The sequence below is a fragment of the Sceloporus undulatus genome, chromosome 8 (genome assembly GCF_019175285.1).
Source record: "Sceloporus undulatus isolate JIND9_A2432 ecotype Alabama chromosome 8, SceUnd_v1.1, whole genome shotgun sequence".
Taxonomy (NCBI): Eukaryota; Metazoa; Chordata; class Lepidosauria; order Squamata; family Phrynosomatidae; genus Sceloporus; species Sceloporus undulatus.
In genome coordinates, this window is record NC_056529.1 from 26,002,072 (window position 1) to 26,029,988 (window position 27,917).

General features: G+C 44.5%; 1 protein-coding gene across 6 annotated transcripts in view; it reads left to right on the forward strand.

The window, feature by feature from the left end:
* The window catches only part of ELFN1 (extracellular leucine rich repeat and fibronectin type III domain containing 1), a 194,798-nt gene that overhangs the window by 128,747 nt on the left and 38,134 nt on the right, over window positions 1–27,917 (forward strand). For all 6 annotated transcript variants that reach the window (XM_042437434.1, XM_042437435.1, XM_042437436.1 and 3 more), the window contains one exon: window positions 16,143–16,316. The gene's annotated coding sequence lies outside the window, so the exon portion shown is untranslated. The remainder of the gene's footprint in view (window positions 1–16,142; window positions 16,317–27,917) is intronic.

A 27,917-nucleotide genomic window follows, 5' to 3' on the forward strand; every position in this document is an offset into this window, starting at 1 on the left:
ATTATTATTATTATTATTATTATTATTATTATTATTATTATTATTATTATTTGCTATCTCCACCCACTGCTTTGTCATGGCTCTACTTGGCCTGTTGTTCAGCTCCCTTTCCAAAAACGGGTTGCTTTTCGTTTCCCCAACATCGTATCTTTCTCTGTCTTCCTCCAACTATGCCTCTGGTTGGTATATCACCTCTCTGCCTGAAGCACTTAAAGATCTGAGCAGTATCTATGGGGTGTGTGTATTGTGTGTGTATTGTGTGCGTGTGTCTTCCAACAAGTAGCCAGCTGAGCTCGAGAAACGTATTATTTGCCTGACCTGGTTCCAGCCAGGTGTGAAAAGATTTCGCTGGTGCTGGCTCCATTCCATTCCTTAAAAACCTGGGAGGAGAGACGAAGAGGCTTGCTGGCCGTTCACTTAATTCAAGCCCATTGAGAACCAATAAAAAAAAAGGGGGGGGGGGGGGGAGAAAAAAGAAAAAGCCTCTTGAGAGATATCGGTATTGGGGAGACAGAGCCGAATGAGAATCCTGTTAAGGGCAACAAAAAGGCTCTGTGGATTAGAAACCATTTACAGGGCATTCTGTTGCCGGAATGAGAAAGAATAGCCTGCTTTTAACTATCTGTCTGAAAGTTTTGAGGAGGGCATTGTAAGGCTTTGTATTTTTCCAGAAACTATTGGAAGGAGAAGAATGGGCTTCAATGGCCCTACGGAGGTGCCATGGTACAATAGTGGACAGAATATCTTTGAAATGGGGAGGGAGCACGAACACATCTTGCAAAAAGTCCTATGAAATCACATCATTGGAAAGGGTTCCCAGAGGCCATTGAATCCAACCCTCTGCTCAATGCAAATTCTCCAAGCAGGTAACTCTCCGGCCTCTTTTTGGAGCCATCCAGAGACCCCTCCAACTCTCTGGGTCATTGGTTCCACTGGTCCCATCTTTTGTCATCATCAAGAAGTGCCTTCTAATACTTTTCTTGTGGGTTTTTCAGGCGATGTGGCCATGCTCTAGAAGAGTTTGTTTCTGACGTTTGGCCAGCATCTCTGGCTGGCATCTTCAGATCTTCACCTTCCAGGTTATGAAGCACAAGGGAGACCTACAACAAGCCATTCGCATGGAGTGCTCCTGTGCACAGTTCCAGCAAGCTAGACATACCCTCTTCCAATCCCTCTTTTTCTTGGTTTTCCATTTGCACTCTTCTTCCAATTGGTTGGAAGTTGTTGGACATGAACACTAAATACTCATGGAACTGGGTCATACATACATCTCATCTCAAGGGTTCCACTACGAGTTTACCCTCCTCTGTGTGAGGGATGCCATTCCCATCCCATAACACATAAACATCCATTTGAAGAACCAATTTTGCAATTTGGGTATTTAAAGGATGCTTATGAATGCTATGGCCTTGCAATAGGAGTCGTGGTTCTGATGTTCCCAAGGCCGACTGTGGGGCACAGAGAGGTAAGGAGAGGAAAATTCCACATGCCTGCCAAGCATCCAGAGTGGGAGAAGGAGTTACCAAACAACGGCAGCATTTAAAAATAACCTGAAAAACACGCACCCCTGAGAACCCGAAAGGAACGCAGGACTGAGCGAGTCGATAGCTTTTTCATCGGACGGATCCTGGAATAAAGCTTGAAAGCTTGACCTTGCAACCTTGAGAGTATTAGTCGGTCCAGGAAAAGGCATCACTCTTTTTGCTTGTTGTCATTGTTGTTTTAGAAGTATGAAACATCAGCTATCAGTCATGCGCAGAAGTCAATGCTTCTGTCACTCTGTGTCCTTGTCGTTTAATCGCATGCATTTGTCCCAGTGACACAGATTCCTGTGTCAGGAATGGTTTGGCAAAAGTCATGGTTTATGTATTTTGTGTGTGTGTGTGTGTGTGTGTATAAACACACATATACAGTTGGCCCTCCATTCTCCTGGGGGATCTTTTCAGGCCCCCCCTGTGAAAACGGAGGCTCACACTTTTTCAAGCCCCATAGGTTTGAATGGAGTGAGTGCATGGGTGTCTGCACCAGTTGCGTGCGCCATTGCAATTAGCAGAGGTCACCCCTCTGCGCATATGGGTGTGTATATGTGTGTGTGACTGACCAGTACACAAAAGTTGTGGTGCGCTGCAGCATTGCAGAGATACCCAGTTCAAAAAAGGGCAGGAAAGCCAGTTTAGAAGAACCGAATGTGATGTTTGAGTAGAGCATCATAAGTCAGAAATGACTTGAAGTCATGCAACAGCAGCAACAAGGTGAACATGGTAGCTCCGCCTTATCCAACGTGGTCTCCTCCAAATGTGTGGGACTCCAACTCCCATTATCCCCACCCATTGCTGATGCCACAAGGGCCATGAAAAGGATGTGTTTGCTGCCATTTAAATCAGTCTTTAAATTGTTTGCAACCGCACAAACAGCTTCATGCCGTGTCTAGTCAGGCATGCAAACCCGATGGGGCAAACAGACAACTTCATTTTCAAAACAGACTAGTCTTCAAAAGGATACAGGACTCTTGTCATTTGGGAGATACAGTTGCAGTGGATAAAACCTGGGTGCCAATTGTGTGGGAGAAGAGTATTTCAGAGGTTTCCAGATGTTGAGCCAAAAGCTCTGGATGTGACAGTCTACCCTGCTGTTCCATTTCCCATCATCTACCCATCCTTCCCATCGAAACCTGCAATTTTCAGAATCGGATCCTTCCATTTTCTTTCCATTACCATTTGTGTGTGTGTGTGTGTGTGTGTGTGTGTGTGTGTGTAGCTAAAGCAAGACAGGTGGAGAGATAAGGAAACATCTGTTCCCACATTTTCCCATCCTCAGCCTTTTCCTTTCACAGGTACGCGGAGAGGCAGCCTTCGCACCTAACTCAAACACTGTGTTTAACCAAAAAATAAAAATAAAACTATGCAAATAATATAATTGCTGTTGTTTGTTTAGCCGGAAGAAGCCTCTGAAACACAAATGTCAGCACTGAGTTTTCTCTTTTTTAAAATAGATAAATAAATACATACATAAATGATTGATTCTTTTCCCTTCCCTCTCTGTCTGCTAGCATGGGCAATTTGCTCAATTCCAGCTATTTGCAATTGAATGAGTTTCTTCTCATCCCAGTACTCTGGCTCCTTCATTTTTCCTTATGTAAAACAGCATTTTAAAAGATCTTTCTTCCTTTCCTTTCCTTTCCTTTCCTTTCCTTTCCTTTCCTTTCCTGCCATGCCTGCCTGCCTGCCTGCCTGCCATCCTTCTTTTACCCTTTCCTTTCCTCCCATCCTCCTTTTCTCCTTCCTTCCTTCCTTCCTTCCTTCCTTCCTTCCTTCCTTCTGTGGATACAGAGGGCTGACTGTATTAACCTTATTGAGGGCCACCATGGTGTAGTGGTTTGAACACTGGACTATGACGCTGGAGAACCAAGTTTCAATCTCTGCCCGACCACGAAACCCACTGGATGACCTTGAGAAAGTCACACTCTCTCGGCCTCAGACGAGTTCAATGGCAAACCCTTTCTGAAGAAACTTGCCAAGAAAACCTTAGGGTCGCCAGAAGTTGGAAATGAAGGCACATAACAACAACAGCCACAATTAACCTTGTTGTACTGTGGTTCTGGTGCAGGATGCCATCCGGATTGCCCACATTGGGCTGTGTGTTGTCCAGATATGACAACCCCAGAATGGAAGGGGAGAGGCCTCAGATTAGATAGAAGCATATAGATATATAGATACACTCTTGTTTTGATATATACATTCATTTTTTCCCTTTTTTGCACTTTGCATCTTTGATCCTAGATAATCTACGATGTCCTGTAAGAAGGTAGAAAACCAAAAAGGTTCACCTCCGCTAGATATCGGCGCTAATCTGTTTCTGCAGTCAAAACCCCATAGGAAAACCATGAGCACCGAATCTTTAACTGGCTCCTCCGATTTGGCAGAAGCAGAGGCCCAATTGTGCATTCCACCTACTGATATGCAAATTCCCTTAGAAATGGCAGGTTCAGTCCTATTAACATATTTTTCCATTCCATCCATTCTCATTTTAATTAGCTTCGAGTAATTAGTTCTAATTCATTGTCAGGTTTTTTTTCCTCCCCCTTTTTACATATTTTAGGTTATTTACATCCATTACTAAGTAACAATTTTATGTAATTATGTGCCACTCGTTAGCCTTTATTTACATATTTCCCTATACTTAGACATGGAGAGTGGCGAGGGGCTTCTTCCCATTCCTTTTAGTGGGATTTTGCAGATCTGAATTCCCATTTGGGCCTTTTCTCTACTTTCAGAAAATTGCTGAATCATCATCATCATCATCATCATCATCATCATCATCATCATCATCATCATCAATATTATTATTGCAATTTCTGCTTTATCACTTGGTTTGCATCCAGGGTTTCTGGACGGATCAGAATAGTGTGATACAAAAGGCTTGTTTTATTGTCTTAATGTCGCTCTTTCTGTTAGTTTCTCATTTGCCAGATCCTCAGCGTAAATCAGTAACTCCTGGTAGCAACTTTAATTATGGTTTATAGCTGCTTTATGGTTTTAACACCTGTTGTAATACGCAATATTATAACCTGCTTTGCGATTTTTGATGTGTAAAGCAGTATACAATTGTGTTAGGTATATAAAAATTTATCATTTACGTTCTTATGCGGGGCGAGAATGAATGGTTCGATCAAGTTTGCCTCTTGCAAAGTCCTTAAAGACGGATAAGCTTTCAACAACTGTTCAATTTATTTAGGCTTTCTTTGGTACCCCACAAAAAAATAGGGGGGAAATTGTATAATAAATGGATGTCGGAGACCTAACAATAGTTAAAGGCTTTCCAAACCTTGGCTTGGCCATAAATCAGAACGGAGACTGTAGTCAAGGTATCAGAAGAACATACGTTTTGGAAATCGGCTATGAAAGAGATAAGATTCGCTAGGATAGGGATGTTTTATTGAATGCTCAAGATAGGATCGTCCGTGCCATAATGTTTCAAAGCCATGCCATCATGTTTCATAATGTTTCTGCCTCTCAAATCCAAACAGAAAACAGATTGTTGGTGCTATTCTCAAAAACACCTTCCCTTGGACTTAGGTGTGCATTTGTTGTTGTGTGCCTTCAAGTCATTTGTGACTTATGCCCCTATTGTTCCCATAGCAAAAGGAATGGGTATGAAGACCATGCTTGACTGGAGCAATCTTTTTCAATGCACTTGTGCTTCTCATCTCTTGGTGCCGAGGAACTTGACTATAAGTATATACTTGACTATAAGTCGACCTCACCTGTAAGTCGAAAGCAGGTTTTGGGTCCAAAATTATGGATTTTGGTATAAGTCGTGGATAAGTCAAGGGTAAAACCTTCTAAAGGATGAAGCAAAGGAAAGCAATACCTAACATGTTACAAAATTCCTATTAGCATAACTGTGCTCACACTAAAGACTGGATGAATGAGAGAGTAGAGGATAGTCTGTGCTTTCAGGACAGATTATGCTCTTGCCTTTCTCCAAGGGATGGTTCCTTTTTAAATCAGAGTTAAGTATAGAACTTACTTTGACCCATGGATACGTTAATTCAGGTTTTTGGGGTCAATTTTTTGACTAAAATTTCTAGACTTATATATACAGTAAGTTAGGCCCACATCTGGGAATATGCTGAAACTCAATGAATGAATGAGACAAGCAAAGGCAAGCGCCGCTTCTTTCGGAAGCCACTGTGGCCCAGAATCGGAGCCTGTGGGGCGTCCAAGACTGAGGTCAGTCCATTGCTTGCCTTTTCCGTTCCCATTTGGAGGAACAAATGACATCCTTTTGCCGTGAGACAGCAGGGATTTTGTGAAAGAAAGACATAGTGTGTGTGGTGTTTTTTTCCTCGCATAGTAAAAGCCATACGTTCTAGTTAGTCAGCGCTTCTCCAAGAGGAAAAAAGTGAAACATAAAGGCGGGTGGGGAAAAAAGATCTTCTCCTTATCTCCGGACTTCAAGTGGTTTTGTCAGCGGGAGGTTTTCCGTAACAGGCTGTGATGTGCTCTTTTGTCATTCAAACACGGGTGCCAAGCTGTTGGTGACAAAAAAGATTTTTCTATAGAAAAACTATTTATAAATTATAGCCTATCTTCTCGATCTATCTGCTAACCCTCGAGAGGATCGGCTAATCGTATCTCGGAGCGTTTGGCAGCTTCTGCATTGTCAGAATTGGTTTCCGGAGCCTTATAATGTATATCTTTCTCTGTATGTGAAATTTCAGGTGGCGTGGATTTTCTATGTTGTTTGGCGGTGTAACAGTGCCAGGATGTGCAAGACCAAAGTGCTGGGACGTTTGGATGAGTCAGACTGACTAACATCACCTTCAAAATTCATCACTAAATCCCCTTGGTGCCCACTTTCACATCTGCCCATTGCTATTATATCAGTAGCAGTTGGCCCAAGATCCAGCTTGATCTATAGTAGGGATTCCCAAACTTTGGTCCTCCAAGTGTTTTGGACTTCAGTCCCCAGAATCCCCAGCCAGCTTGGCCAATAGTCAGGCATTCTGGTAGCTGAAGTCCAAAACATCTGGAGGACCAAAGTTTGGGAGCTACCGATCTGTAGGATCCAGTCTGATCTAGTTCAACCATCCATGCTGTTGGTTGGGTTCTTTTCTTCCATTTCATCATGACAGTTCTTAAACAGGACAGGATAAGTGTGATTAGCCATGGTAGCCCAAAGTTGTCCTTATATATGCAGGGGCTATGGGGATTCTGGGAGTTGTAGTCCAAGAAGTACCATTTACACCATCTGCTTGGTATGATTTGGGCTGTATCTTGATGCAGAAATAATGCAGTTTGAGACTGCGTCATGGCTCAATGCTGTGGATTTGTAGTTTGTAGTGACACCAGACCATGCTGATAGAGGAGGCTAGATAGCTCACCAAACTACCAAACCCAGAATGTCATTGCATTCAACCAGGGCTATTAAAGCGGTGTCAAACTGCCTTATTTCTGCAGTCAAGATGTGGCCTAAGCAAAGGCTGATCATGCAAGGAGAAAAAGAAAAGAATGGCACAGACATTTGTGCCATTTGTCAGAAGACACGGGGAAAGGGCTGATAGAAAGCATCCCTAGACCCCCTGGGTCAACCCTTGCCCTTTAAATTCCCATCCAGCCATGCCCACTTCTAGGCAATGTGAGTCTTCTCTCCCTGCAGGGAAGCCCTAGGCAGAACTATTTGCTTTAATATGCAGCCAGCCTTTTGCAATTGCAGCCCTAAAGGGACAGTGGAACGGCACAGATGTGCAGCAATTTATGGTTGGCACTGGATCCGGGTGCCACCAAGCCTGGGTCCCTGAATATGAGATGTGGAGGAGAAAAAAGAAGTCCATTGTTCTCCTGTTCTCCCATTTATCCGAAATGTCAGCGTGAGATGGAAATTCAAGCTGGAAAACGCCCAGCCTTGTGCTGATAAATCTCTCCTTCCCTCCTGCTTCTCTGAGCTAAAACCTTTCCTCATTTGCCCATAGATCTAAAAAGCACCTCACTCTATTTTGGACAGGATCCACAGCCAGCATGAGGGAATCTTAACCATTCCAGTCTCCCCAAAAGTAACTTTTCCAAGCCGCGATATACATGCAAATGGAGCAAGGCTTTGCTTTGAATGTTTGAAAGGAGCTTGACTCTTCCTTTCATTTTTCCACATTCTTAGACAGCACTTTCTCTAAAACCAGCTAACGTTACCCAGTTTTTGCACAGCTTGGTTCCAAAGCTGTATTTGTGTTCTTTTGGAAAGGGAATGGCAGCCCTCCTAGCCCTCCCTTTGGAAAGGCACCGTTCTTGTCTGGTTGCATTTGTTTTTAAACATGAAGAAGCCCTGATTTATGAAACTAAGGATCTTAAAAGAATATCCTTATTTTTTCACCCATGAAAGCAGAGGGCGGATTTGAAACGTAGCTTCCCTTTAACTGAGTGGTTTTGTATGTCAAACAGTCAATCTTCCATTGATCTTTCATCTATGTAGAATATTCTCTGTTTGCCTTTGATAGACAGTGAATAACTGCATCATCTGTAGGACGCCTTGTTCCAGCCTGGTCTAAGCAAGGTCCAATTAAAAGGGAACTGTCTTATACAACCCTTTATACAACCATGAGATTTGTGTGTGTGTCTTCAAGTCAGATTCAGTTCACAAGACCCCTGTCCTAGGATTCTTTTGGCAAGATTTCTCCAGAAGGGGTTTGCCCTCCATCCATCCCGATTCGGCTGGGACAGTCCCAATGAATTCTCCGCAATCCCACTTTTTTAGCTGCTATTAAAATGTCCCATTTTCTCTCTTCTCCTTCCATGCCACTATTGAATAGACTCCTTCCAAGTCTATTCAGTGAAGAAAATATATCAACATACAGTATGCAACAGGATCTTGTCGAACCTTTGAGAATAGCTGAGCAAAAGACATTGTCGCATAAGGTTTTGTAGACATAGTCTACGTCTTCTGATGCCAATGTATGCCAGGTCTATGAAAGCTTGTGCTGCAACATCTCTTGCTCTCTTAGGCCTGTTACAGACTGCCAAAATAAAGCTGCTTCGCGTCTCTTTGGAGGCATGCTATTTAAATGATGCATGGGTCCTAAGAGTCCGGAGGTCGCGCCAAAGCCACACTCCATTCCTAAGCACTGGAGGGCAGCTTTGGTGCAGCTTCCGGATTCTTGGGATGCATTCATCATTTAAACAGCATACCTCCAAAGAGACCCGAAGCAGCTTTATTTTGGCAGTCTGTAACAGGCCTTAGTCTCAGTGGTGCTACAAGATCCCTTTGCATACTGATATTCCAGACTCACATGGCTATATCTCTGAGATACACACACACACCATGCTCTTGCCCAGAGATTCCTCCTCCTTGCCTGGAGAACCAGAGAAGTGGGCTAAATCCTGTTATGTGGAAACCGCATCGGTGACTGAGGATCAGACAAGCAGGTGGTAGAGCACTAGTTCATTGCGAAATGCAGATACATACCAACGCATACTCTTGGCATTTTATGTTTCCCCTCCCTAAACATAATCCAAAGCTGTCCAGCTGTGGTTTATAAGTACCAATCTATTTCCGTGGAAGCTGGTAATTCCAATGCCCTTAGAAAAAAGTAATGATAGCTAATCTAGCAGCGGGGGGTTCGGGAGTAGTTCTGCGTTCCTGGGACATTAAGGAAGCTACTGTACTCTGGCAAGAGGAAAAACAATAGAGCGCATTAGAGAAACACTCTCCCAGGAGTCCGTCATGTTCTTTAGTTGCTCAGGGCGACACTGGGGTTGACTATTACAACCACCACTATTCTCCGAGGCGCTCATTTGCAGTGCATATTTCCAGCATACCCAAGCTGGTGTTTTTGAGGAAGAATGGCAATGGATGGTTTGTCATTTTAACGATTCTGGACCTGCAAGACTCTGCTTCAGACATTCTGCAGAGCCATCGTTTCTGGATCAGTGTCGTCTCTGCCATTGGTGCCATCTGGTGCAGATGCCTGGAAAATTGGGGGGGGGGGGGGGGATATTGCCTGAAGATGGCACAAAGGGCACCTGGGGGCATTTTCAGCATGGTTTTGGATTTATGGACCTTTTCTTAAAACAGGAATGAATAGGACATGATTTCTAGTTTCTACCTGTTGCTTAAAACTCTAAGGTGACATAAGGCAGAAGGAAAGTTGAATTCATTTCATACATTTTATGGGGTGCAGTGCCTCCATTTGGCCCATTTCCCCGTCATTACATCCTTGGTTTTCATGCATATTTGCATAAACTTTTTAATTAATTGCATGGTTTTGATGGTCTGACTCCCAACTCTTAGCAGTGTTTATGAAAACTTGTATAGCTCATCATTGACTTATTAGTGGCAGCTGTCTTGTCTAGCCAGATGCTCCCAGATTTTAAGGTTGTAGCATCCTTTCATGCAAATGCAGCAGGGAAGCTAGGCCCAGCTTTTAAGAAATCATGGAAGGGAATGGTAAAGGCTGGTCTTCCTTCTCGTTGCAGTGTCTCCCAATCATTTCTCATGTTTATTTATATATTATGCTGGTGCTGCTTGAAAGTAGTGTGCCCTAAAGGACCACCATATATATCAGGACTTTCTCGGAGGCAGTAGCCTGGCTATTGAATTTGCTTTCATTTGTTTTTCAGATGCCAGTTGAAAGCATTAGCTGAGATCCTACATCACAGTCAACATTTTATAACTTTATGAAACTACTTTGTGTTGTTGTTGTTGTTGTTGTTGTTGTTGTTGTGTGCTTTCAAGTCGTTTCTGACTTACAGTGACCCTAAGATGGGAACCTGTCATGGAGTTTTCTTGGCACGTTTCATCGGAGGGGATTTGCCATTGCCATTAGAAATGCAATAACACCCACTAGTGAGTTAAAAAGAGGCACATTTGGGCACTGGCAAGAGTTCTCCGGTGTGGACCAGGCATTTCTGATGCACATTGGGCACTTGCACTGGGCACTTCTGCTGCACAGCAGGTGCTCCTGCTATGCTCTTGCACTTCTTAGTCAGTGTCTGGGTGTGCATCAGGGAATGCCCCAATATATACCTGAGAGCACCTCAGTGCACCTCAGGGAGCACCTAGATGCACACCAGTGCTCACTGTGCCTCTACCATGGCCAACCAGTGGCTCCACCATTGTGCAATGCCCATACCTTGTGATATCATGTCATCCCCTACATGAACCTATGCACTGCAAAATTGTGTGTGTTGTTTCCAACTTATGGTGATCCTAAGGCAATCTTAGTGTGGGGTTTTCCTGGCATGGCTGTCTTGTTCTTGAGCAGCAATATGTCTTGGGGTGGTCCTGAGTTTAAGAACATATAAATATTTAATCTTATGGATTAGTGGTTTGAGTGTTGGACTAAGCCTCTGGAGACCAGGGTCTGAATCCCAGCTTGACCACATAAACCTTGGGCAAGTCACACTCTCTCAGCCTCAAAGGATAATGATGGCAAACTCTCTTTGAAGAATTCATAGAATTCGGTGGCATTGAGCCATGGCAGTTAAAGCAGTGTCAACCTGGACTATTTCTTCAGTGTAGATGCAGCCAAGAAAACCCTGTGATAGGTTCACCTTAGAGTCTCCATAAGTAAGAAACAACTTGAAGACACACAACAACAATTGCATGTTTAGACTAGGCTCCTGTCAATCTGGAATAGAATCAGAATTGGAGAACGTTCCTTATATTTGCACTCGCATTCCCATAATCCCCCAGGCTGTGTGGTTACTGGATTTGTGTTATTGGCTGATAAGATCTGGGGGTGATAACCCAAAAGCTCTGAGCGTGACCCGATATTGGAAGTGCAACCAAGGAAATATTGGGGATACAGTAGAACTATTGGAAAAACATCTACTATTGATTGCTTTATTATTATTATTATTATTAAAGGAAGGCTACACGCTGTTTCTGATAAACTGACAGTATAATTGAATGTGAAATTAAAGGGGGTGGAATTACGGAGACGTACTAATAGCAACCGCAACAACCGCCCGAAATTGGGTCAGAATGCATCGGAGAACGGGTTCAATCCCAAACAGTTCTTCTGTGCAAAATTATTCATTCATTCCCTGATTGCCCAGCTCAGTGCTATTGTTCAGATGGCAGTGTGATACCTTTGTGTAGTGTGGTTAAGTCCAGGGAAAGTGAATGCAAAAATTACTTTGTGCTCATCAGATCTGCTCCCTTTGTGCTCCGGGGATTATACGTCTCTTTAGTTTAGTGACAGAAATAAGTTTGGCAGCTTTTAACATCTGTTATTACTGCCCAGGCTCATGCGGTGAAGGCTGAATACGCCACAATCTCTCTTTCTGAAGCCGAATACGTGCCGGCGGCAAAAATCCTTATCGGGTGCATCGCTCAGCGACTGATGGGAGGCTTATAGAGCTGAGACTATTGTGGAGGAGAAACCATAGGAATCCTGGAAATTGTTATCCTCCCAGGAGAAAACGGTCTCCGTATCTATAATGCGCCAGATGGGGGTTTGGCAAAGATATAGCAAATTATCAATAGAGAGTGTCAAATGGAAGCATTCCTCTCTATAGATTGGAAAAAGTTACCCTTTTGGGGGCGAACTTTGACTTCTAGATTTCCCCACCTACAACTTTTCAAAGATCTGCTCCTTACAGACAGAGACTCACAACAATAATCCACATTTTTAATACTACTACTAATACTACTACTACTAATTTTATTCTGGATGACACTATATAAACAAAAGAAGGAGGAGGTGGGAACCCACGTTGGACTATGACTCTGGAGATCAGGGTTCGATGGCCCACTTGAGCACACAAACCCACTGTGTGGCCTTTGGCAAGTCACACTCTCTCAGCATCAGAGGATGACAATGGGAAATCCCCTCTGAAGAAACCTGCCAAGAAAACCCTATGGCAGCTTTGCCTTAGGGTCGCCATAAGTCAAAAACAACTTGGAGGCACACAGTGACAACAACTCTGTTTTCAGGTTGGCTCATAATTTATTAATAATGGCTGGCATTCAGGGTTGCAGTTTCAGATTCATAATCTAGCAGTACGGATTTGGAATTGCTCCGTATCGAGTAAGATGACATGGTCTTACCCCAGAATGGAGCCATAACCCCGTAGGACTCCTTAAATGTCCCCCAAGCCTATTTTAACAGGGGCATCACTAGGGGAGTGCGAGGAGTACAAGCAGCTATGCATTTTTACAGTGTGGATTTGCAGAGAGCCCTCTCCGAAGATGGCAATGCGTATTATTTCACCAGCTCTCGTTCCGAAAGAGTACTCTGTGTTTGTGCATCAGTCTATTTTCTGGGAATAATGTGGGTTAACTTCACTCACTTGGCATTTTGACGTAAGCCCAAATCCAGCTGCCTTTGAGGTCTTTCCTGCTCCTTTTACCAAGCAAAAACCTGGCTATATGCCCCTTGATGGCAATGATGCCAATCCTCATGCCAACAGTCGTTGCCCAGACACCTAACTCCCCAATTCTGTGTCGCTGAAGGCTCTCCTCCATCTGTTGTCAGCAGCTTCTATTTACCCTGTTCGCTATTGATTTAAAGCCCAGCGTATGTTGGTTCATTTGTCCACTTCCAATTTCTGTGTGCGGATGTGGACAGCGAAGAAAGCTTACAGGAGGTGCATCATCTCATTTGAAATGTGGGCTGGAGGACCACAAACAGATGGGACTTAGGTACAAATCAAGCCTGAACTCCCCCGAAGATGACTAAACTGAGGTAGTTGTGCTTTGGACATGTCATGAAAAGACATGACTCACTGGGAAAGCCAATAATGCTTATTGAAATGGAAGGTGGAAGGAGAAGAGGAAGACTGCATTTCAGAATCAAGAGCCAGCATAGTGTAGTGGTTTGAGCATTGGACTATAACTGTAGAGACCAAGGTTTGAATCTCCTCTTGGACATGGCAACCTACTAGGTGACCTTAGACAAGTCACACTCTCTCAGCTGCAGAGGAAAACAATGGCCAACTCCCCCACAGAACAAATCTTTCCAAGACAACACTGTGACTTGAAGGCACACAACAACAACATAATCCACCAAGGAAGCTGAGTTTGCAAGACCCGAGCCGAGCAATTGCTGACCAGGGTTCGTGGACGTCTCTCATTCATAGGATTGCCATAAGTCAAAGTCTACTTGACGGCAAATAGGAACAGCCTGTTTTCGCTTAGAGTCCAATATGTGTTTGTCTTTCTTCCTTTCTCTTTTCTGCTGAAGATACATGTCAGAAGCATGTATCTTCAATGGCAAGACAATGCTGTGATATGTTCACCTTGGCATTGTCAAAAGAGGGCTGCTCCCCAAGGCACTCTTTGGCAGAGAAGGCTAAAGACCTTGTGGAACTACAAATCCCAGGATTCCATAAGATGGTGCTCTGTGTGTGTATGTATGTACAGTATGTGTATGTGTGTGTGTTGTGCGCCTTCAAGACATTTCTGACTTATGGCGTCCCCAAGATGAACCAGTCATGGGATTTTCTTGGCCATATTGGTTCAGAGGAGGTTTGCCATAGCCTTCCCCTGAGGCTGAGAGAGTGTGACTCGACCAAGGTCACCCAGTGGGTTTTACAGCCAAGTTGGGAACCAAACCTTGGTCTCTAGAGTTGTAGTCCAACACTCAATGCTCATAAACAAGTAACCAATGTCTTGGAGGGAAAGAAATCAGATGGAGGAGGCATTTCTTGGAACGGCCAGAAACACTTGCCAAAAAAAAAAAAAACCACCCCAACCTTATCTCAAACACCTGTAAGTACTTTTAGCTTCGTTCTAATTATCACCCTTTTGCAACTGAGCTGAGAGTCAGGTGTCTAGATTATCTCTTTGCCAGCTGCACACCCTGCTTTTCATTCCCAAGTGATCATTTGGTGCATGCTTTTCTTTCTTGCACAGGTGACAGACCTCACGGTGTGTCCTGTTTTTCTATGGTGTTTTGCAACCTTGCCGGGCTGATTGATTATCCCATAGTGCTTTCTCTTCTGATATGTCCCAAATTGCCTGATGGATGTTTTCAAGATGACATCCCCTTTGTTAATATTTGCTTCTGGGCTCATTAATGTCTCTCCAGCCCCTGACCCCGTCTTCTTTGATGCATTGACACCTTCCTTTGGTGGCTCCATCTTCTCTGGCACTCACCTTGGGGGCTCGCAGGCCTCTCTTCAGTCCCATTCACCGCCGGCTCCTAATGGCCATTTCTAATCTTGTTGTCCCTAATAGGATTCTCGCCCAGCGTATCTGAAATGTGTAGGTATGGATTTTGCAGCTCTGGGTAATAACATGAGCTAATGTGCGGGAGAGTTAAAGCTGCATCTTACCATTCAAATTGTGCTTTGATCAAGGCAGCAGAGTTCAGGATTCATATATATATACACACACACACACACACACACACACACACACACACACACGCCACTCTGAATCCCAGTTCTGGGGAAAGAGTGGGATACAAATAAATATGATGATGATGATGATGATGATGATGATGATGATGATGATGATGATGATATACACAGCGCATTGTGAATGGCACCCATGCAAAGAAATGGCAAGCCTTCCATTTTGAATGTGCATCCTGAGTAAGATCTGGACCATTTCCATTTGTCATTGGACAGAAAGGAGGAGTGCAATCTTTGCGTGTTGTATTATGTGTTGCGACCTGTTGATTTATGGCAACTCTGTGAATTTTGCAGGGTTGTCTTAGGCAAGAATTGCTTAGAGGTAGCTTGGCATTGCTTTCCTCTGAAATTAGCATTGCAAGATCTCAGGGTCTGGGCCTGAGTCTCCAGCTTTCAAGGTTCATCTCCAGGCAAGAGACAAGGGTGGAAGTTCTCCAGTTCTGGAGGACTTAGCTCCAGGCAAGAGAAAAGGGCTGAGAGCAAATCTTGAACATTGCCCTTATACTCTACTGTCTGTATTTAAAAGTGATCTAGACTCAAGTCGATTGACTTGGGCTCAAGTCTCTTCACTGACTTGACTTGACTCAACTCACAACTTATATACTTTTAGTGACTGACTTGCTGGCATCATTCACTTTGTGCAGCAGGAAGATCTGCCTTCAGAGCACAGGATGCATTTCTTGGAGGGAAACAGCAAATGTAATAGTCTTGAAACAGGAGGAGCCTTCTAAAACTTTTGAAAAGCCTTAGAAAGCTCCTCCAATGTGCAGCAGAGACAGCCTGCCAAGCAGACTTCAGTCCCCACCTCAAGCCTGTTGCTTAACACATTTGCTGGTCCCTCAAAGAAACTTGTCCCATCCCTTTTCTTCCCCTCTCTTAAAATTGGCTCCAAGACTTGAGACTCAACTTGAGAATATCTTGCAAGGGATTGAGAGTTGGGCTTCATACTTGAAGGTAGAAACTTGTGACTTGACTCGAGACTTGGAGTAAAAGGCTTGAATACAGTGGGCCCTTGGTATTGGCTGGGGTTTGGTTCCTGGTCACCAAACTCCATGGATGTTCAAGTACCATAAAAATCGAGGGTTGCTTTGTTGGAATTTATATATTATTTATTAATATTTTCAAACCATGGATGCTTGAATCTGTGGATAAAAAAATCTATGGGTATGGAGCGCTGGCTGTACACCACAGTTTTTTAATGTCCACTGTTGTATTTGCACCACTGTTGGCTTGCCCTCTTCTTTGCCCCAAATTTCACCTTCTTTTTTGTTGTTATCTTTCCCTCAGTTCAAAAACCGGCCTTGGTGAGCAGCCCTTCAGGACTTTTAAACTTTGACTCCATTGTGCCTGGCAGCAACACTCAGACGGCGAAGAGACAAAACTCATGACGTCTGCCAGGGAACGGGCATCCGGCGCCTGCTTTTGGATGTCGGGAAGCACCACCATGGCTCCGTCACCAAGGTAAGAGGTGACCTTTTCATTCAAATCTACAGGGACCAGGAGAGAAGTCAGCTGTGGATAACAGGCAGAGACTGGGCTGCTGGGGACAGCGGGAAGGAGAGGCTGAAGCTTTGCAGATAAAACACACCTTTGGGAGGGGAAGGAAAATAAAACCTGTACCGCGATCTGAGTTTTGTTTGTTTGCTGTCCCTGGACGAGAATCCAAATGGTCTCTGACAGTCGTTCAAGATGAAAACGGTGCTTCATCTCCCGGTGCGCATACGTTTGAGGGATGGAGACGACAATCCAGAAATGGGTTTTTGTTGTTGAGGATGTTATTGATTTGCGTGCCATCTTTTCCTGGATGTTGGCATTCTCTTTAGAGAGGTGAGGGAATGAGATGAGGTGCCCGCCGAAGATGTGAGACAAAATACCTGTGACCATGGTGGTGAGAAGGAAGTTCTCAGTGCTGCATTGTGGACCATTTAAGTTTGCTTTGCACCATGGTTTGTAGCATCTTGATCCACCCCTCTATTCATAGTAACTGGAGAGCTCTGCCTTGAAGGAACCAATTTGTTCATTAACTACCATATATACTCAAATATAAGTCGACCTCATATATAAGTCCAGGGCAGGTTTTGGGGCCTAAATGGTTGATTTTGATATGAGCCAAGGATAAGGTGAGGGTAAACTTAGTGGCATCTAGCAAAGGATCTAAAGAATAAAGCAAAGGTAAATGATGCCAAATAACTATAAATTCCAGCAGGCAGAACTGTTTCTTTCACCTTTCCCCAAGGGATGGTTCCCTTTTATTTTATAAATAAGAGTTAAAGTATAGTACTTATATTGATCCATGGATATGTCAACCCAGCTTTTTTGGATCAATTTTTTGACTTAGATTTCTAGGCTTATACATTTACATCTTAGCCTAAGTTGATTAAAATGGGCACGTGGCACATTGGGTTGGTTTTGCTGCTTGAATGGTAAGGCTGAGGAATATCAGAGCAATCCTGTGCATGTCTATGCAAAAGTAAATGCCATTAAATACAGTGCTCCCAAAATAAGGAAGGACAGGATTGCAGACCAATACCTGCTATAACCTGAAAGGTAGGACTTGGTTTGCTCCCCTATTCTGGCTCATCCAATATTATTTTCCCCCCAAACGGTAAAAAATATCAAATGAATGCTGCTGTGTAGTAAGCCTTCCTCCAAGTACAGCTTACTCCTGTGTGTGTGTGTGTGCTGCCGAAATGAAAGGTTGTGTTGAAAGCTCTAGGGATGGCTTGTGTGAAGGGGTTTCATCCTTCAAGTGACAGAAGGGAAGGAGAAGAAGGAGAAGGGGAGGAAAGAGGGAAGAGAGAAAGGGCGAAAGAGGGAGAACTCTTGAATTGATCTGCACAGCCAAGTGCATCTCAGGTTTTTTTTGGCAGTATGCAATTTTTCTGTACAATTGTTATTCAAAGTGTGCGTTTTAGAAGGACAAAGAGGAAGGCTTTAATGGAACCAAAATACTATGGGCAAAGGCACTGCTGGATAAAGTGATTATATTTCCATTACTACGCATGGAAGAGAAGGATGATGTTTTTTTAAAAGGGGGAGTTTTCACTTTGCTTGAAGGTGCTGAGTAAAGAGAACACCTGGGTTGAGGCATTGCTTTGTTCGTGGCCTCCATCATAAAGCAGAAAGTTGGTTAATGGCAGCTACCATTTTGCTCAGATTGTGGCCTGTCTCTCCTCATTCCTACCAGGAGCACCATCGCTCCAAAGGAGTGCAAATGCAACTTGTCCATTAGGATAGCATTTCTGAGCATGCCTACTTGGCAGTCGGTGCCACTGAAATGAATGCGCCTTAATTCTGAGTAAACACCCATAGAGCATTGCACTTCTGAACTCATTCATCTCTGGGGCAGTGCTCTCCAGCGGAATAGGATTTAGTCAGCCCTCCTTATCCATGGATTTTTTATCCATGGATTCAACTATCCACAGCTTGAAAATATTCTGATTTTGCTATTTTCTATAAGGGATGTCGTTTAACTATGCCATTGTATACAATGGGCCTCCAGCATCCATGGTTTTGGGTATCTGCAGCGGATACCATTGTACATGTAGACAAGCTTATAAAGTACATAGATAGGGCCAGTGTGGCATGGTGGTTTGAGTGTTGGACTATGACTCTGGAGACCAGGGTTCGATTCCCAGCTCATTCATAAAACCCACTAGGTGACCTTGGGCAAGTCACACTCTCTCAGCCTCATGATAATGCAATGCCTCCCTCTCCATGATTATGGCCTTAGGGTCGCCATAAGTCTGAAATGACTTGAAGGTATACATCAACAGCAAACTACAAGACATGCATTGGCCTGCAATGCAAAACGCATGTTGCAAAACTCAATGCAAAACTCATGTTGGTGTTGCTGCTGCTGCTGTTGTTATTGTGTGCTTTCGTGTTGTTTCTGACTGTTTCCTGTTCAGCCATGGAAACCCATTGGATGACCCTTGGCAAGCCACAATCTCTCATCTGTAGAGGAAAGTAATGGCAAACCCTATCTGAACACATCTTTCCAAGTCACCATAAGCCAGAAATGACCTGAAATCACACAATAACAACAATGTGGCACTAATGGTACATCCCAAGACTCCATAGGATGCAGCCATGACAGTTACAGTGGAATCATAACTGTATAATGTGAAAGGGTCCAGAAGTTATTGGACTGCATCTCCCATGCCAGCATAATTAATGGTAAGGAATGCTGGGAGCTGCAGTCCAGCAACATCTGGAAGGCTGTACAGTTCCCAGCTTTGCTGGACCTCATGGCTTCAGAAGGGAATGAAAGCCCATTTTTATGACCTGAGTTTCTCTGACCACATCTCGCCAACATGGTGACAAAAGACTATTGCTGGATCCCCTCAGTTGAGCGGCATGAAGTCTATCATTGAGCCACCCATTGATGTCAACCGGAGCTTGTGACAGATCGGGAGATCAGAGGCGTGTTGTCGCAGGCAGCGAAAGATGTGGGGCCCAGCGCGCTTTGATAATTATGAAGCTGCGTGGTTCGGGGATCTGTCTTTTTGGACAGGCGCGGAGCCAAAGAGAAGCGATGGATTCATTTCACTCATGGCAGAATTGTTAATTATGATGTATGGCCCTAGTCTCATCCCTTCCCTTTCTGCCCACTCCTGCCCCGGTTGATGCCGCTTTGGTTTTGCAGGGATGAATTCAAGCCCCACTGGGCAAAAAGTGTTGCTCAAAAATCTTCCTTAAGAAAAGAAAAAAATCCAAACATTGGTGATTTTTTTATTACCTTCACAACTCCTCGCCTTGAGAAATATAAAAGACCCCCAGCATCTGCTATATTGGTATATCTGATATATATATACGTATATTATGGGTTTCTTTTTTTAGTAATCATAGCCTTTATAATGAAGTCCATCACAGGCCTATTCAAAGCTCTTTCACATTTTGCAATTATAGCATCATGATTCCACTTTAATAGCTATGGAAGCCTGGGAGTAGCAGTTTGGTGAGGCCCTAGGCTCCCTGGTTGAGAATTGAAATGCCCTTTTCCAAAACTCCAATCCTAGGATTCTGTGGTATATGATGATGATGTTTATTCATAATGCCCTATGAGCCAGCATGGAGTATTAGTTTGCACGTTGGACTAGTAATGGAGACTAGGGTTTGAATTTTAGCTCGGCTATGTATCTCCACTGGGTTTGGGCAAGTCACGCTCTCTCAGCCTCAGAGGATGGCAATGGCAACCCCCCTCTGAAGAACGTGCCAAGCAAACCCCATGATCAGGTCGCCATCAGTCAGACATGACTTGAAGGCACACGACAACGACAACAACAGAAATAACGTAGTTCAATAGCACATTAACTGCCATGGGTCCATCCTAGAGAATCCTGGGATTTGTAGTTTTGGGGGGCACTGGCCCACTTTGGCAGAGAAGGGTAGAGACCTTGCGAAAGACCTACCAATGCCAGGATTCCATAGCGTGGTGTCAAACTGCGTTATTTCTACAGTGTAGATGTAGGCACAGAACAACCGTCAGTGCAGCCACAATATATGCTCCGTTGGCCTAGAAGCCCAGCCAACTAGGCTCAGCTACTTTCCAAAGCTCTGAAAGGATTTGAGGCCCAAGGTGTAGTTACTGCTATCTAGGCTAAGATAAGAATAATCAGAGCCGCTGGACGTAAGCTGATGATTCCCCATGAGGAAGGAATTATCCCTGCCAAGAGCAGCGTTTGCATTGGAGGCAACCCATAACCCGCATTGGGGGCCAGGAAACCTTGTGCTACTTAGTTTTGATGTGGCCGAGCAAGGATTTGAACCCTGGTCTCCAGAGTCATAGTCCAATGTTCAAACCGCTGTGCCACGGTGGCTCTCCCAGATCCTAAAACAACAGGATATTTTGGGCATCTTGTTTCGCCTATATGAAATTAAAACGTTTTCCAGCCCTCAATCATGGGACATACTTTAAGATGCATAATAAGAGATGCCATGCAACCTTAGTGGATGGGAAGGAGTGAAAAGAGAGCCATGGGCAGCCTGAAAAGTAACCCAAATGTGTCCCTTGATGGAGCGTCTGTTCTGCTGAATACGAATGTCCAGTGTGTTTTGATAAACATGACTTCCGTACCTTCACAAGTGAAAGCAGGTGGTGATTCAAGATAAGGCCTTATCAATGATGGTACCTTGGCTCCATAACGCCATGCCAAGGGAAGCTATCCTAGTGGGCACCTTATTACCTTTCCAGGACCTCAAGAAGACCTTTGTAAAAAAAATATCTGCAGGTCTTTTAGATACTGTTTTGATCTTATTTTCATCTCCCCGGCCAGAGCCTTCTCTGGATTTTAATACTGACTCTTGCTTATTTTCTGCTGCTTTTAATGTTTTAATCAGAGCTTGGCAAAAGCGACTTTTGTGGTCTGCAGAGACCACTGGCCAGACTAGCTGGGGAATTTGGAGAACCGTAGTCCAAAAACATGAACTTCACAAGCTCTAGCCGCACTTGGATCTTGTTCTTTGGACGTTTTATTTCTCAGAGGCCTTGAAAAACCTTTGGGAACGGAAGTGGTTGTTTTGTGCTTTCAAGCCTTTTCCAACTTATGGTGAACCTATCATGAGGTTTTGCAGGTAAGGTTTGTTCTGAGGGGTTTTTGCCTTTGCCTTCCTCTGTGGTTGAGCAAGTGTAACTTGCACTAGGTCACCCAGTGGGTTTCCATGACCGAGCTGGGATTCGAACCCTGAGCATGCAAACCACTACAGCTCACCACTCTCTTGAATTCAAAGTGAGGTCTAACCAAAGCAGAAGACTTCCCTCGATATAATCACCCCACTCCTATTGATGCAGCCTGTTGCCTCACGTCTTGTGGTTGACTCCCAGATCCCTTGTGTGCATACTGCTGCCGAGCCAGGTGTCACCCATCCTGTATTTGAGCCTTTCATTTTTATTGCCCTACCCTCTGACATTTCACAGATGTGACCCTGGGACCTTTGAAAAGCATCTGGACAAGTGGGATGGCAGATGATTCATTGGGATTGTCCTTGCCATGTTGGGACAGTTGGAGGGTATGCAACCTTACATCTCCATATCCACACTCCAATAATAATAATAATAATAATAATAATAATAATAATAATAATAATAATAATAATATTTATTTGTATACCGCCCTCTGGCAAACCAATCCTGGGTGAGAGCTTCCTCCCTCCCTTCCTTCCTTTGATGGGCTTGCTGCGTTAATACCCAGCAATGAACCGCCTCGGATCGAGGTGATGGAGGGAGCTTTTCCAAACAGAAATAGGAAAGAGCGAGGTCTGTAGCCCCTGCAACCTGATGGTGGATGCTGTTGTTCCACTTTCCCATTCCCCACTCAGTGATTAACATCCAACAATAGCCTCGGTTTAATCCACTCCCTTATATCAGATGGTAAAATGAGATATCGCACGACTCAGCCGGGAGTTAGACGCCCCGCATAAAATATAGCAGGAAGATTAAAAGGCTTCCCAAGATGAAGGCAGAAGAAGGTACTGTATTTATTTATTTACGGCTTTTTGCACCACCTGATAATCGAGTAGCAACAGGAACCGAAGCCTCCCTCGGCCTGCGAGGCCATAAATTTGGCAACCCAATCAGTTGACTTCCATGACTTGCAGCAGAGTCAAGAGGGATGCGGAATGAGATGGTCGGCGTGAAGTGAGAGGGGAATGTGGCTTTTGCATTTTGTAAGGGTTGTTGTTGGTGGTGTGTGCCTTCAAGTCCTTTACAACTTATGGTAGCCCTAAAGTGAACCTATCATAGGGTTTGGGAAGTCAAAGGCTTTCCTGGCTGGCATCCATAGTTTTTTGTGGGTTTGGGAGGCTATATGGCCATGTTCTAGAAGAGTTTATTCCTGACGTTTTGAATCTCTGAAGATGCCAGCCACAGATGCTGGCGAAACGTCAGGAATAAACTCTTCTAGTACATGGCCACAGAGCCCCCAAAACCCACAAAAAACTATCATGGGGTTTTCTTGACAAGTTTCTTCGGCAGGAGTTTCCGTGGCCAAGGGGGGATTTGAACTCTGGTCTCCAGAGTCATAGTCCAACTCTGAAATTATTACACAACGGATCCTGTGAAACCAGGATTCAAATCCTTGCCTAGCCGTGAATGACCCCGGACAAGTCACGGAAGAGGAAGGCCGAGGCAAACACCCTCTGGATCAGTTTTGCCAAGAAAACCCTAGCAAACCATCACTGTATGTCAGAGTCAACTTGAAAGCCCATAAAAACAACAGGATGCATGTATTTTGCAAAACACAAACTCCACTGTGTGCATTTGGGATGCTGGGCTTCTCTGTTTGCCAATGGGCTTTTGGCCAGGATGGGTAGAACGGTGCTTGATTTGTGTTAAATAAATGCAAAAATGGCTTGGTGCAGCGAAAAAACCCAAAGCAAGGCATGCACGCATCCCGAAAACCCACTTTCCATTAAGTACAAATCCTCAAATGCTAACCGTTTTGAGATTGTGTCTGCGACGATGATTGCCTGTTTGCAGTTAATGATACTATTTCCCCCTGTTAATGTACACTCTTTGAGAAGGAGGTCAATAAACCTTGTTAAAGGCATTAGCGCGCAGACTGTAATTCCTCTGTGTGTTTACCTATATGAGGAATTAAAAAGGAGAGGGGGGGATCCATTAGGGGCATGGAGGAATTGAGAGGCAACTGATGCTTCTGGTTCCTCTGCAAATGCCAGCTTGACAGGGCAAAGTTATTACGCAGAACAGAAGGGAACAATTGGTGCCCTGGCGCTGTGTTTGTGAATGAATGATAACCCTCCTGTGCAAGTGAGATCTGGAAAGGAGACTGGAGCTTTAAGGCCAGCTCTAACATTGGGCAGAATGGGGCAATGGCTTTCCCTAAGGCAATGGTTCCCAAATTTTGGTATTCTAGAAGTATTGGACTTCATCTCCCAGAAATCCTCATTGTTGGCCTAGGATTTCTGGGAAAAGATGTCCAAAACACCTGGAGGACCAATGTTTGGGACCCACTAGCCTAATCCGTATACATTCGTTTTGGGGAGGTGGCGGAAAAGATGCTTTTGGCTCCCAAGGCAAAATGTATTCCTAAAATTGCTTCCTGCCTGAGGGATATGGCTTTTTTCTTTTGCTTGATTTTCAATACATCCCAGAGTTTGATTTTCCACGATGGTAGCTCTCAGAATCCTCCAGCCGGCAGAGCTTGTTGCAAATGACAAATCTTATAACTCCTATAACGTTACTCCTATACGGATTAGGATCCACGGATAGTGAATCCTGTATGGATCCTGTATGGATTAACCATTTCCTTGATTTGGAAGCCACCAACTTCACCTCCCCGTCGTGCGCTTGAACAAAATTCAGATCAGCCACCGTCTTCCCCACTCGCTTGGTATTTCTGACAATGAAATGATGCTGATGGACAGGTTGGTTCGCTGTAGCATCCATCAGGGAGCCTGGCAAAGCATTGGCATGGCAGGCAGGTGTTTGCATCTGGCTCTCTGTTTCCTCCTCAAATGCATTAGTGCAAAATCGGCCCAGCGTGCTCAGCAAGGAGACTTTAAATGGTTGCGGCAGGCCGAGGGCTCACGCATCATTAATCCTCCATTGTTGGTAATCCCCGCCATTCTGTAGGTGTCAAGATGGCTCCGCGTATCGCTCTTATATCTGGGAGAAACGAAGATGACTTGGGTCTCTGAAGGAGATGCGCACGGGGGGCCTGCAAAGAACAAATGGTGATGGTCATGAGAAGGAAGGAGAGGAGACAGAGAGGTGCCAAGCATAGGATAGGCTTGAGACAGGCATGCCAAGCTGGTGCTTCTCTCGCTGACCCATCTGTGCTCATGCACACCCTGCCCACCATGTGCAAGTTGTGTGACTGTGTCAGAATTCAATAGCGCCAGCCTCCACGGATATCTGGGGGCAGTGGGCACATGGTGGTGATGAAAACATCCTCTGAACTGTCTCGCACACGGCTTCGTCTCTGACTCCTCCACATCTCAGAGTGTCAGTCAAACGAAGAGTGACTTATGCAGCCAGGCCTAGGCGAACAATTGTCACAGCAGAAGACTCTGCTGTGATGACAGCTTCGGTGGTGTTTCTCTGCTGAGGTTTCCATTGGAGCTCAGCAGTGGAAGGAAGGCAAGCTTGTTTGCTGCCTGCCTGGCTTGGATCTGTCCTGTATGCCTAGTTTATCAGCAAACCTGTTTGCTCTTTCAGAAACTCTTAGGTTCTCCTAGAAAGCATATCCACAAAACACATATCTCACAAAACATAGTGGGACCCTCTACTACCAACAGGCCGTGCACTGAGCCTACTCCACCTGGTACACCATACAAGCTTAGCATAATCTTGTCATTTCTGCTGTGGCACAAAGGTTGCCAACCAGCTGGAATTGCACTGCTTGGCTGGGATATCCTCCTCCTGGCTCATTCCCAGATCTTAGAGGGTGTCGCACTGAGAAAAAAAGGATTGATGGCAGCGTTTTTCACTCTTGGCACGCAGTGGCGAAGGCGTTTGCAAAATGTCGGTGAGAACATTTTAAATGGTGGGATCTGGTGTCACAATAAATTAATGTTTCAGGCGCCAAAGATCTTTCCTCCTCTGTGGAGGTAGGCAGGGCCTCTGGGAATCTTTTTCCACAAGTGCTCCAGCTCTTTGGGTTTTACCAAGCATTGTGTATCTGCCTACCTTAAGCATAATTGTGGTTTGACACAGCATTAAGTGCTGTAGCTCCCTCTTATGGGATCCTGGGAGGAGGACGTTTTGCCCTATCATGTTCCTTGGTGATCTTGTTTTATTATTCATCCTCCCTCCAAGGAGCTCATGACAGTTCTATGAGTCACACACAGTGAGTTTCATGACTCAGTGGGGACTGGAAACTAGATCTCTCCTGTCCCAGTTCAAGTCTCTAGCCGCTGCCCTACACTGGTTCTAATCTGGTCCTAAGCACTCTCACCCCATTGCACCGCATGGGTTTTTAAATCCATCTTTGTTGCAATGACGGGGGGAAATTGGATGTTAGATGGGTACCATCTGTGCTTCATTGCTCTTTTCGGACCTCCATGTCACTTATGATCTGGATGTAGCAAAGGCATAATTGTACAAGAACAGCCTGCTGTTGTTTAGAAAGAGACAAGGGCAACAGAAGGGTCCATACCGACCATAAGTCCAACACATCAACAGAATCTGCAACTTGGCACTGTCAGGAACCGCATATTCTGGCTTGTAGGGGAACGGAAAGGGCAGCACTGGGTTGCCAAAGAGCCAGTTTTGGTCCAGCTATGGCAGGAATTGAATTACATTGCCCATTTTGTAGTCCCAAGTACCTGCTTAGTTGAAGTTCCAGAATCTCTGGATTTGCACTAATAGGGAGATGTAGCTCAGTGGAAGAACATCTAGGTACTTTGCGTGGAGAAGGTTCCCAGTTCAATCTCTGGATAAAAGAAACATAACATGAATTTGCACTACACAGTTATTGCAGTTTGATACCACTTCAGTTGTCATGGGATTTTAATGATCTCTCTGCAAGAGAGCTTTAGTGTTTTGGTTCAGGGGAGCATATGACCCCATATCCATCATCCTTGGCCAGTGTAGCTAATGGTGAGGAATGCTGGGAATTGCAATTCAGCAACACTGGGAGGACCACATGAATCCCATCCTGACTTAAGCATATGCTTTGTGTATATGTACCTTCAAGTCACCTGTTGGCTTATGGTGGCCCCATACATTTCATAGGGTTTTTTTTTAAAGCAAGGAATACTCAGAGGTAGTTTTGCCAGTTCCTTCCTCTGAAACATAGCCTCCAGCATTTGGCATTCCTTGGCAGTCTCCCATTCAAGTACTAACCAGGGCTGCTCCTGCTTAACTACCAAGATCAGAGAGGGTCTGGTGCCTTTGGAGTGTTTAGGAATGCATCTGCTTTCGCCGACGGAAATTTGCAAAAATTGACAAATTTAGGACACGATGTTCTAGTTAGCCAGCAAGGCAAATAATTCATAACGAATGATGAGATCGAATGAAAGCATTATCAGAACATCAATAAGACACGGCTTGTTCCTCACCACCAGAATGAAAGTAATTCCTGCATGAGACAAATGGTTCTCATGCCTTCTCCTAAAGGCAATTTTGACTTGTGTGCCAGCTTATGTATTTTATAACCTCCTTTTTACCAGTATGGGACCCAAAGTGGCTTAACTGGCATCCGGTTAGGACAAGATAAATTATTTACCACTGCATAATAGTTGTATTCCACTGGCTTAAGAGTTGTTCATGCAGCACCTGAGTGTTGCAGTTGTGCAGTGTTCATTGCAATTGTGCTTTGCACACCTTGCTGCAAGACTGTGTGTTATGCAATGGTGCCATTCAGCATGGGGGTTACACTGTGTTGACGTCGCATATCTCTGCATGTGGATCTTTAGGCTACACTTAGGGGATGTTGAATTGTAGCCAACATGAGTCAAAACCAAAGGCAATTAACTTACACAATTGCTGTGGGGAGGGAAAACCCTGGTGGTTTGTGAAGTTTTCGGGGAGAGTGCCAGGAGCTGCAAAAGCGTGAGCTGGGGTCACACAAGACTACTGTTAAGCTAGCAATTGGTCTTGCCATGCAAAAGCTTGGAGGAAACCTATCTACCTTTGCAACTTCAAATGCAAGGAGGTAGGCTGACTATGCACCAGAAAGCAACATCCATCACCATGGCAAGTGGATTTAGTGAAGTAGACCCATTGCCACAAAGGGACCTCCCTTGGCATGGAGACATGTGTCTTCTCCCCCAATGATATCAGAATAATGCACATCTCCACATAAAATGCACATCCTCTGCATTTTAGCCTGACATCAGGAAATGTAGGGAAACATGGTCGAAACCAGTCAGGAATTCCTCTCTTGCCGTTTCCTCTAGAACAACAGAAGGACCTCTGAGATTCCCTTCAAATGCATTGAAAATAAAAATAAGCAGCGAAAATCAAGCTAATTAGTAGACAATTTCTGCTGAGTTCCTTGACTGCCATTCCTTCTGACGGGTTTCTTTGCAGAAACAGATGCCAGCATGACAGTTGCTTGCCACTGAAAAGACCTCTTGGTCACCAGATCAATGTAG